Source organism: Cygnus olor, chromosome 9 (genome assembly GCF_009769625.2).
Source record: "Cygnus olor isolate bCygOlo1 chromosome 9, bCygOlo1.pri.v2, whole genome shotgun sequence".
Classification (NCBI taxonomy): domain Eukaryota; kingdom Metazoa; phylum Chordata; class Aves; order Anseriformes; family Anatidae; genus Cygnus; species Cygnus olor.
The window spans coordinates 348,549-361,656 of record NC_049177.1 but is presented as its reverse complement, the minus strand read 5'-3'; positions in this window follow the sequence as shown (position 1 = coordinate 361,656).

The following is a 13,108-nucleotide window of genomic DNA, read 5'->3' as shown; positions in this document are numbered from 1 at the left end:
AATAAGACCTATTTTAAAAATCCAGGACAAAAAGGTTCTTTCTTAAGGACATAAACACCTAATAATCTGAACAGAAACTTAGCCCAAAAAGTAAAGACGGTAAAAGCAACAATTGCTCCAGGACATGCATACTAACTAGATACATGTTCTCCATGCCAGACAGAAAGCAAGCCCTTAGAGAGGAAATTCTATGGGACAGAACTGATCTATCCTCAGCCTAGAGTGCCATGCCAGCATTACCTGGTACATTGTATTTATTGCAGGCAAATTTGGTATGGAACTAGTCCTCTGTATATCCCTCCTCATATTTTCTTGCCGTTCGTATTCTTCCAGTACCATTTCTTGTCCTCTGCTTTTATGATTCCTATCATACTAACATCAAATCTCCATTTCTTACCTGTCAATATCTCTACTATCTTGCAAACCATTCCCTTTAAGTTCACTCTTACTCTTTTCACAGTGGCAGTCCTCTCACTCAGGATGCCCCTTTTTCTCCAAGGTTGTCATTTTCTGTAGAAAACCCCAAGGGAAACTATGCATTTCCTGAATATATCATAACAAAAAGTCTCTGGTCTATCTTTTTTTTTTTTTTTTTGATATGCATATGGGTACTACAATATTTGTATATATACTATTTAGTCACCTCATCACAGGAAATTCCTTAAGGTGTAACCGGCACCTACCTATTTTCTCCTCCATAACATTAAATTGTCATAAGCTTAACTATCACCACTTGCCAGTCACTGCTTTTAGTTTTTAATATGTTAAACATATTAACACCATTTGCACTCTAAGCACTAAGAGCACACAGAGATGTTTACTTTCCATACATAATTGTATTTAAGATAAAAATAAATTGAAGAAAAATTAAGAATAAAAGAAGGAATAAAGGATTTTCATGAACAGGATCAAATAAAATGTATATAAAGGAATATCTGTATTGTTTTGATTACTCACACTATTCCGATCTTATGTCCTCTGCTTCACAACAGAAATCATTCTCTTGCTCTAACTGAAGTTGCCAAAATACAGTCTTCATCAACATTGATTCAACACATCATCATCTAAAACAAGGTGATAAAGCTGGTATTTATATCTATCAGGGGACTGACTACAGATGATGACAACAACCATCTCAAAAGGTATAATTCTCTGCCAGTGTATATCAGTATTTTTCTTAATTATTTCTGACATTTTATCTATTACGAGGGTGGAAATAAAGGGAAAAAATTGCTTTTGTGCCATAGATGAAGAAATACATCTTCTGCAAGTAATTCCCAGAAGAAATCTTGGAAATCTTATGGGGTCAGGAAAGAGGTAAGAAAATAGTATTTGTCACCCTTGCTGAACTGGTCATCTAAACTTTACAGTAGCACCTGTGACTTATCTGCCACTCCTCAGGCAGGAAGAAAAGTGAGAATACAGAAGTATATGGGGGAAAAAAGAGCATCATGAAAGTAAGTATCACCTGGCAACCTGCCTAAAGCTTTTGGTCTTTGAGCTACTTATCTCCTGTTTCTTCATTGCTGATGTCCATTCACTTCAGTTATCAGAAACCATACACAGCAAAAATGAAAAACCATATAGCTGAGGTTATGGCAAGGACAAGAATGCACCAAGCTTAGGACCAGCAAATAATGTTTGAGAGCAGCCGGGAGAAAAATTTTCCAGCTGACGAATTGTACAGATGCAATAAGAGTGACCAATGTTCACTATCTGCAGAGAATAGTAAGATTAGATGAGTCACAGGCAGGCAGCTCACAAAACCGAAAGATGCCTTGAAAAAAGCACACGAAAAAGCTTGTTACAAGTCACTGCTTTTGACATGAGTTTGATGCAGAAAGGACAACAAGTTGCAGAGAGCAACTTGTCATAGAGCCCTAAAGACATTTCAAACACAGTTGGCTGCTTAGCTTAATGACACCATTATTAAATTCAAGATAAGTAAAACAGGCTATAGCAGACACGAGCTTCCTGTTCTTATCTTAAAAACCAGAAAACACTGCAGCGGTCCCAGAGCACTATATAAAAAAACACTCATCATCTGGTTTCCAGCCTTGGAGCTAGTTTCTGTACAGTCTTCTCTCACCCTCTGAATCCTCCATCATCCTCTGTTGATGACCCACCGGCATGAACATAGTGATCAAAACATGAATTTCACATAGTTGGTGGACCTATTTTATATTGCATTACATGGATATGAATCAAGTTAATAGCACTCCATGGAAGCTCATATGTATAGAAATATATTGCTAGGTATAACAGTGTTTCTAACAAGGGTTAGGACATACCAGGAGCATGTGAATTATTCAGTATTTAACAGAATGAAACACGTAAGTTTCAGATATTCACTGGTCAGGTGGTTTGTCCTTATTCTACACTCAATGAGAAATGAAAAATGACTTTCTCCCCTTCTTCTAGTGTTGGCTACATGGTGGCCTGCCTTTAAGAAAGCATTTACTGCCTACCTCTGAGAGAGAGAAGAGGAAGGGTGAGTGATTTTCATGCCCTGGCACTCATTGTAGGCTGTTTAATTTGTCAGGACTACTAGGCCATGGTTTTGTGCTTTGACAGGTTTTTGTTATTCCTGCTAATCCCATTTCTGTTGTGTAATGTGCGTGGCAGCATCTGGTGACAACAGAATAGAACACCTAATTGTGAATGAATACAGAGCGCCCTGTTCTGCCACGTTGCCTGTTGCACTATTTTTGCATTTTTATGGCTGAGGGTGGGCTTCCAGGAGCTGCAAAGCAGACAGCCCATCGTTGTAATCAAATTTGCCATTTGCATGTGTGTGTTCTCAGCAGCCTTCGTGCTTCTACGGCCCCCAGGATTCCCTGACTTTGGCTTTCTGGCTCCCTCTTCTGAGTAGAGAGGATGATCATACCTATTTATTAAACAACCTCTCCTTACTTTACAATTAAGTCACAATATGAAGCTGACGGTTTTAAGTGCATTTGGGTGTGACTGAAGTGAGCAGAAGGTGGGGTGGGTGGATGCAAGACCTGCACAACTGCTGCCCCCATCCATAGCACAGCTTCACTCACTTGCTGGACACAAGGACCAGCCGCTGACTGCAGATCCCCTTGCCATCTGAGCATCTATTTATCTGCTCCACCTGTTCTGATATTCCAGTGGCTCACTGACTCCAAGTCCTATTCCACTTTGCCACTCAATGCATACATGGCATACAGAGCAAGCATGGGAACTCTGGGCTATGCTCAGTATTGCTCATGTGGACAAGCTTAGCTCCTTGTAGAGTACAGTGACTATAAATGCTCCCAGAAGGCAAGACTAGATTATGTTTTTAAACAGTGGTCTTCCGGACTTCAGAGGAAGGAGTGGAGTTCAATAAATTTAAAACTTCCTGAGAGTAGATTACTGATTTAATCAAATTCTTACACAAATACTCTCCTGATAGGATGATCAGATGGCTTCACCTCTGTGTGACCTAAACTGGTTCCAACTAATATTGGTATAACAGCAAAATGTCCTCACTTAAAATGAAAAATGTCTGAAAATACCATTTTGGAAGAAGCTTGGATCATGGTTGACAATTGGTGTGATATAGTTACCCAAAACATGCACAGATCAGAGTGGTATTGAGTTTGACAAAATGGACCAACGCTATTATTTTATAGAACAAAAATATTTTGAAAAGAATGATACACCTTTCTGTCAAGAGGTCTCTATGTATTTTCAGCTTAGATTATCATCAGTCACAACCACAAGTATTGCATAGCAAGACCGACAAAATTTACTGCCAAAATCAATCTTCCAGAAACTGTCAAAAGATTAATTAAGACAAAGCTCTAAAAACCCAGAGATCTGAAATACATGACTGACAACATCAACGATAAAAACTTTAAGGAGGGTGTCCAGAATTACCAATTAAAATGCAGACTTGAATTTTCTCCTGTAACACAATTTTTCTCTCAGTAAACTACACAGCTCTTCTGTGTTGACCACAATAATACAGAATCAAAACATGAAACCTGTTGGATATGGCAACCTAAAAAAGATCTAAAGCTGGTATAAAATGTAACTGTTTATTCACACATTTTTTTTTTAATCTCCTCTGTATTATAGGATGTTGAATTTACTAAGTTTAAAAAAGGTGGTCAAGCAGTAACAGTAAATGTGAAAGCAGTTTCAGGACTGAAGCATGAAGCAGCATACAACTCACAAATTAAACTAAGATCTTGTCTTACACTTTCTCTTATCTGCTACAGTTCAATTCTAAACTGAGTTCTAAAGAAAAATAAGATAGTGTGAAAGCAAAAATATTTATCTACGCTATGCATACAAAATAGGGAAGCAAGGGAGAAATGTTCCTCCTTATCAAAGACTTGTATTAGATGTATCCTTCTTCTAAGCATCTGTGGACAAGTTCCCCTGAAAAGATGCCTTTCATCAACTATGGGAGCTGTTATTCGTTATCATCATCTGTTTATAATCAATGAAAACAGTTGTATGCTCGGCACTCTTGAAAACCAAACCAATTATTTAGGGCAGTAGTTTTTAACCTTTTTATATTTGTAGATTCTTAAGCATTTTCCAGTGGATGTGAGGCTCTGTTAGAAATTTTGCTCATGTAGATAGCTGTCACTTTATCTGGCACTTACAACAAACTGTCTAGAATTTATCCCTTCCCCTTGCATCACCTCAAGAAAATACTCTTAGTCTCTAAGAAAAAAAATACCACATTAATCAAACAAATATATTTTTGCCTAAATTAAAAAAAAAAAAAAAGCATGCATGAATCCAAGCATTTTAGTCACCTTGATAAAACATGAAAGTAAAATTTCCTTAGTTTGTATCTAAAAGTCACACAAGTTATTTTGATTACAACCCAGGAAGGATGCAGTTCTGCTGGTACTGCCCTCAGCTGGCACAAGCAGTTGGTGCTATGCCCCAGTCCTCCTGATCCTACTTATTGTGATCAGTGAATTGTGCTGTGGATCCAAGAGTGATCAAGGGGGACAAACACCTTTAAATCAAAATTGCTCTCAAAAAGTACTTTTGTGACACTGTATCCCAATAGCATTGTTCATACTACAATTCTCCAGAAAATTTTGAACATGGTTTTGAACAGAGAGGGAGGGAGAAGATTACAGGCAAGCAAGGGACAGCCCCAATTCCCTAATTCGGTCACAACAGTACAAATTAAAAGGTTCCAACTGCATCCAATATGTGACTTTATATTCCTAATCGTGCAGTAGAACAAATGTGAGACAGATTGGGGCTGCCTTACGAAGGAGCATTGGCTGAGATCTGGCCATGCAAGCTTCTGCTGTCCCACCTAAAGGTACCTTCCACCTTTACTAGAGACCAGTAGCAGCAGAAACTGCTCCAGGAACACAGGCTGTGTGCTAGGATCGTTCTGCTCAGAAACAGCACTGTGTCAAATAAGAATTGCTACAGCAACCACTCATGAACACAGACTGAACAGACAAGACAGTTGTTTGCAAGAATTTAAAAAATATCTAATGCCATTTTACTGTTTATTATAATTATTATAATTACTGGAATACAGAGATTGCATATATTTTACTGTATCTTCACTAAACTACTGTGGACATATTTGTACAGACACTGTGCCTGATGCAGAATTGCATTTAACAGAGCAGGCTCTTAAGTTTCCCAATCAGTTCAACCTCTGGCCTCTTAAGCAACCAAGGAGAATACCTACATCAGCTCTGTGGGGGCTTTGGTAATCCCTAACACAACCCCCCTGGGAAATGCTCTGAACCAACAAACTCATTTCACATGTTGGAAGCCACCAAACAACTGGAGCACTACTTTAGCAAAGTAGCTGCTGAAAAGTTCCTAAAGGAAAAGCAGGCTGGGGAGGGGGGAAGAACTATCCTGGTTTTAATGAAAACAAACAAACAAAAACAACCGACCAACCAACCAACCAAACAAAAACACTTTAGGCCTGACTGCTGTATTTAAATTAAATCTATTTGCTTTTTACACAGTTGAATAGATGCTTTTTAATTATTGCTAATTGTTTAAGATATTGTTGTATGCCCCTGAAGATTTAAACAGAATAAATTTAATTCCTTTAAAATCTCCTTCAGCTACAAGCAATACAGTAAGAAGCCCCATAGGTATGGCAGTAAAAATAACCATAAAGGCATAAGCATTTAAATGAGGAGAGCATGGAATACTTCCCCATAAAAAGAGAGAAAAGAAAAGAAAAGAAAAGAAAAGAAAAGAAAAGAAAAGAAAAGAAAAGAAAAGAAAAGAAAAGAAAAGAAAAGAAAAGAAAAGAAAAGAAAAGAAAAGAAAAGAAAAGAAAAGAAAAGAAAAGAAAAGAAAGGTATGTGTTTTGGAGACACAAGGAGCAAACCATGAAACACACAGTTGAAACATTTAGGATGACTAAGAAAAAGGTCTATGTTCACTTGTTAAGGAATGCGCTAAGGCAGACTAAAGCATATGAATGGCCCTTTCACAGGTCACAGATTCTATTCAGTTCTTGGACATTGTTATTATCCAACAGAAATAGATGGGCCTAATTAATATTCTGAACATACCTGAGAGTACATTCTTAAAGAAATCATCCTCTGGTGGTTTAGGTTTGTCATGTTTTAGGGTTTTGTTTTTTGTTGGGGTTTCTTGGGTGCTATGTGCTTTTTGGTTTTAACAAACAGCAGACATTACAAATAGCTTCTGGTTAATAAAGTATAAACATAATTTTGGTGTTAAAAGTTTAATAAACAGTATACTTCTGAATATATTTGCTTATGCAAAGACTTGTTTTTTTGCTTTTTTTTTTTTTAATTTTAGTAAACAGTTTTACCATGTAGATTAAAGCTGAACTGCAGTCATTTTGCAAGCAATTATGTTCTTGGCACTTTTCTGAACATAATATAACAATTACCACAGCAACTGCATTTTTATCAGAGCACTCCAAGCATGCTGCAGGTTAATATCAGTGTTCAGCAACTTCAGATAATATTTCTAAGATGCTCATGTTTAGCCAATTTCAAATGTAGCAGGCAGCTTCTGATATGAACTGAGTTCTGTGCTTTTAAGATAATGTGGTTATACAGGCCCTGATCTTATATATAGTTGGACTGATGTCCCCCTTACAACATCCTGCTAAGCTTGACGGGAGTCAAGAAAATCAAAATGCTGGGCCAGCTCCACAGCAAGAAAGATGAACTCTGATGACAAAGTTAACTTTCCAAGGAGCATCACACACTGCACAACTAGGTTAGGATCCCGGCTCTCCTATGGTGTGATATTGGGTGAGCCTTCCCCTTGTACAGCTTGTCTGTTTACATAATCAGTTTTGGAAAGCATGTTCTGTTGATGAGTGTTTGCCTGGTACTGACCACTGCCCTAAAATGATGTTGTTACTACCCTAATGTACCCTGGATTTTAAAGATAAACAGTTTGGTTTCAATTATGTGACTCCTGCTGAGCAATCCCAGAAAGAAATAACCTCATTTTTTGAGACTTGGTTTCTCTCACTGCTGACCCTTGCAGGAGTTTTGCTGTTGACTTCACAGGGAGCAGAAGCAGGCCCAGAAAATGGATAATCGCCCTGAGTCATCTGAACTGCATCACTGCATTTTGAATTCAGGACACTGCTTCAATACAGCGACTTGTTCTCATCTTAAACGTCTGGATGGCATACAAATATAGATAAAAGTAGATGACTAATTATCACATCTATTCTCAAGGCATGCATGGAGGGAAGCAGTAAAGAGGCGGGGAAGTTTGTGGGTTACTCCCACACATAAATCCTCTATGTGTCAATGGGTGAATAGACACTACTTTATTGTGCAAAGCTCTTTTATAACAACAATAAGCTGAAACAGAGAAGAGACTATATTAGAAAGGCAAATATCAAAATACATCACTACTAAAATGCTTGCAGGTAATCATGTAATTCAGTTCTGTAGTACACCCAGAAATAGGAGTCAAGTGTTTTGTGTTTTGTACTCAAACTTTAATACGGCATATGTGGAAAAAAAAATCCCATTGAAATAAATAGACCTATTCATTTCAGAGACAGTGAAAAAGAGACGAACTTTCTTTGTCTTGCCACTTTAGGGCCCCTTGATAGCATTTTCCTTTTTTATTGTCTTTTAGATATAGATGCCCCTCTGCTTAAGTATCACCAAAGCTACTAGTAACAAATACCTAAATATATAACAGATGTGTAAGTGCATCTTGGGATAAATACATTATGGACAATTAACTGTCATCATACCCCTCAATTACATTTTCACCCGCTCCTGTAGTGTACACCTGTGGCTTGTTAGTAATGTAATAAGTGTTGTAAAGCAACTCTAAGGTTCAAAGGTAGCTCTGCAAAAATCTGTTTTCCTCTTTTCTTAAATGTGCATTACACAAACAGAGAAACAAACACAAGCAAAAAAGAACACTACCTTTTCTTTTACCAGCTGACACTTGATCAAGTGAAAAATTTTAATTTTCCTGCTGTGTCATACAGGAAAGACCCTTTGCATGAAGTAGCGGGCCTAATTCTGATTTCACTAAGGTAATAATTAACCTAGAGCTGCAGCAAGTGAAACTCATTTTGGCACATTTTGTAACATTATTTTATATGTCACATTTCTCAGCTGTGAGGGGATAATATAATAATCACATACAGCATTTGAGATAATTTTGTAACGCGCATGATTTTTAATCAAAAGTAAAAGAAGTTATTAGAAACACAACTAAAACTGATACATATCTAGGCTACAGTATAATTGTCTACAGCTTTGCAAAATGAATATGTGTGTAAGTTAAAGTAACTATTGGATATCCTTACTATAATCACACTTTAATCCACAATAGTTCCTGGAAGGATTATTTGTTGTTAAATATGTGAACGGCATAATTCAGTAAGCTCTGTATATGACATTGACGGAGCGCCTGTAAAGAAAAATATTAAACAAAAGTATACTGTACAAATGGTCTTATAATTGTAGCTAGAAGCAAATCCAGCACAGCAATACTTGTTCTGGTTAATATCCCAGTGGCATTAATACATTTGTGTTACTGGTATATTTGTTTATGCTTTAGTTTTATATTATTAACATAAAGCTTTTTTTATTCCTCTCCTGTATGCTTCCAATGTTAGTTTCTATCTCTGTTAACAACTCTGGGCTACTGCATTACTTGGGAAGGGAAACAGACAATCTGAGGCTTTTCTGAGCTTCAGGAGGAAAGATAGGGTGAGCTTTGTAATCATTCACATCACTTTCCCAATATACAAGGGATGCTACCCAAAACCTCACATGCTGGATTCCAGCTGACCCATTCCAGCTGGCTGAAGCACCCTGGCTGCGTCCAGCTGGGTTATCCATCCTCACCTGCTCCCCACACAGCAGACAACACCTTCCAGCCACTGAGAGCAGTGAGAGCACTGCCACCACTTCTGAGTGCTGCACCCTGCAAGTCCTGCACCATGGCTCACTGAGCAAAGCTACTGTCACAGAATTCCCTCACCAGCCAGGAGAACAAAACGTCATCATTCTTTCTGGTTCAAAACTTTCTCGACAGACAGGACATAACTAGTCATACTTATGGTACCGATCCAGAACAAACCAGGCTATTGTGAGTTGCCACCTACATTGTCACTGCTTTCCATCGGTCCTCAGTATTGACGGGTTGAATTATCTGAGTAAAACTAATCATACTCCTAGAGTGGGATTTCTTGTTGGGGCAGTGACAGTGAGATATCTACTTCCTCACCAATAAGTTTCAACAGAGGTTCTTAATAACAGTTTTCTTTTTAGCAAAAGACAGCCTTCAAATCTTCAGATAGCCTTTCTCAAATCAATCTCAAATTTATAAATGTAAAAGCCAACAACTTCATCCATATAATGAGCAGTGGTGGCAGCTGACAGTTCTACAGCTTTTGGTAGCTTCCTTTAATCGTGTTGTTAGTTCTTTGCTTGTCTTTAAAATGGTCTGTGAAGCAAAGTTGAAGGACAGGACAGCGAGGTATTTACAGATAATATTGAAGAACAGCATTTCATTCTAAGATGCGAGTGACTTACCTGAGAGGTTGGTATTTATTTATAGGCAAGAATCAAATATGCATGGCTCGATCAACATTGACACAAGGACTGTCAAATGGCAATGTTTCATTGTGTTCAAGCAGTCCTGTAAAGAACTGGGTTATCTGAATAAACGATAACAGCCACTGGCCAGTCAGCATAAGCTGTGAAGAGTTACAGCATCTTACTTTACTAAATCCATTGTTTCCACAAAGTTTAATCATAGTTGAATGACACAAAACCAAATACAACCTGTCTTGCTTAGCAATGGCTGTAAGCTAATTTGCATTTTGCAATCATATATGAACAAAATATCACCAAACACTCACTCTAAATGGGTAGGAGAAAGAGCAAGAGAACAGACAAATACAAATATTTGGAAAGTGTTAGCACTAGCTATATGAGGAAAATACTTAGTAGGAAAGGAAAGTATGGTTAAATTCAGGAAAACCTTCTGCTACATGCTATATTCAAATCCACCGATGTCTGGATGCCTCATTGCTTGGAAGAGTTTAAAAAAAACAACTGAAAGACCAGACCAAAGACCAGAAAAATGTGTCACGAGGAAAAATCCTACAAGATCCAGAACCTGGACTGGATGATCTAATAGGACACCCTGATTTCTAGCATTCTTTTCTTTGCAGCTGTTCGCCTCTTTTGCTAAAATACTGGCCCCATAAAAAGAGTTGCCTGTCTTTCCTGTCTCAGATATTTTTTTCTGTATGATTAGAAAATTTATCAAAAAAAATAAAATCTCAAAAGAATTATCTCCTTCAGACACTGAACTGCAGTATATGAACTGCAATGCTTTGGGATTCTAAACTCTGTAATAATGATAGTAAACACTGTAACATCTATTGTCTAAGCACTTCTATTGACTAGCCAGGGCAAAATTAGTATCAGTAGCGTTTACACTGTTCTATAAATGGCCTGAGCAAAATCTCATAACAAATCCACAGTATAGTTGGAACTCATCTGTTGTTTGCACTTCCTACTTTGCAGATGAGACAGTCTCAAAAGACAGGGTAGGCTGAAGACTGGTTGGACAACTCTATAAGAGAAGTCTCAAGACTCTTGTCATTCTAGCTGTCTAAATTACTTAAACAGGACTCAGAGGGATTTAAAGGGGAGAAACAACATGACAAACAATTATATTCTAACACACTATTTATAACAATGCCCTTCCAGATTATTGTTCCACTCAGACTGACACGTTACTGTAATCCCAGGGATAAATCAAGGGACTTAGAGTTAGATCGTGCACAGCTTGTAGGCATAAAAAAAAAAAAAAAGAATAAAGAACTGACATTCAGGAAATATAGAGTGACTCAAGGATAAATTCTGCTGGGATGAGCTTAATTTATCAATGTCAATAACAACGGTGAACACATCGCAAGAATACATGCATATTAATTGAAAATAACTCAGATTAAATCACTGCAGTTTGACATTTTGAGATAGGCACTTTATCTTTTCAAGAAAGAGAGCACTATAAAATCTTTAATCTGAAAACACATCTTAATTGCATGTTATCACCTCCTAATTGCTTCTATATTATATTAAACATTTTGCTAATTACTAGCCTGATCGTGGTGTAAATAGCTTGAGGCTAGAGCTCATAACCAGCTGAAGACAACTGGGCACAATGAGGGCCACAAAGACGTTTATCACTTCGGTGTATTATCATGGACTTCCATCATTATCAGTGTCTATCACTCTTTATCTCTGCTTCCCTTGTGAGATAAAGAAGAGAGGAAATAATGTAGATCAGAGGTTGGCTTGCATTTCAGTTAATCCATCTATTTCTAGCTCTAGATTTCTAATATTCCCTGGAGACAAAAGTTGTCTGCCTACTGCTGTCACTAATATACTGCTTGAAGACTTAGGCCAGAATGCTATTTGCTCTACCACAACACTGGGTAATGGAGGTGCTCTTGGACAGCTGGAGGTGCACGATGCATCTGAATCCAAAGGACATGGATGAAATGCATTGCTGTGAGCAATCTACCCACTTAGCTTCAGAACCCAAGTAATACACACACAATGCATAGACAGCATGTCAGGCAGTAGTTTGTGCATTCATCAGGAATGAAAATTATTTATGTATAAGTAATAAATGTGATTATACAAAAATGCCAGGTGACCTAACAATGCAGGCACTCATTTGGACAGCAACTAATAATATAGGCACAGTAATTGTTTAGGTAATTACTGTTACCTGAAATTAGCAGACCAAAATATTTTTTTTTAAAGGAAAACAATTTTATCCAACATCGCATTCAAGAATGAAGTGACTTTGTGAGTTACAAACTGCAAGGTAAAACAGAGCCTTATAAAACATGATTTCCATTTACCAAAGGGGAAAAAAAAAAAAAGGCGAGAGCAAATCATTTGGCCAGTACTCAGGTAAAACAGTTTTTCTTGCCTTGGCAGAACATAAGTTTGGCAAGTGCAAAGAGAAGGTGGTGATACGTGGCCTATGAATTTTCCTCCCTCTGTTTAAATTAGACTTTCACCACAGCTACTTTGTCTGGCCTTACTGTAAAATGCCAGAGGCCTAAGTTTGTCTCTGCTTATAAAAGCTTACTTCTTTTATCCTTCTTTGCATTGTGGCAGCAGCAAAGGATCCATGCCTGGAGCTTCATTTGACAGAGGAAAATAACTCACAACTTCTTTTACTGAGCAGAAAGTTTACAAGCCAGGCAGAAAGAAAACAGACTGCAAATGAGGGAATATGAAAGACAGATGAGTTTAGGTCTGAGTCATGAGATGCCAAAGCAAACATTCTCAGCTCCAAACTGTTTTTCTCACTGAAGACCACACTTCATGAAATTGCATACAATCAAGCAATAAGTAAGCAGTGCATAAATCTGAAGAAACCTTGCCCTCTTCTTCACAGGGGCTGACTCCTCAGTGTTGGGACCCATGACCCTTTCTCCAGCAAAACCAGGGGCACTGTCCCTGCTTCGGCCTTCCCCTCCTAGGACCTTCACACCTCCTGGACTCTCTTCTGTGCCATTTTTTCCATAATTTATTCCAAGAGATATATCACACTTTACCTAAATTTCTGTTTTTCG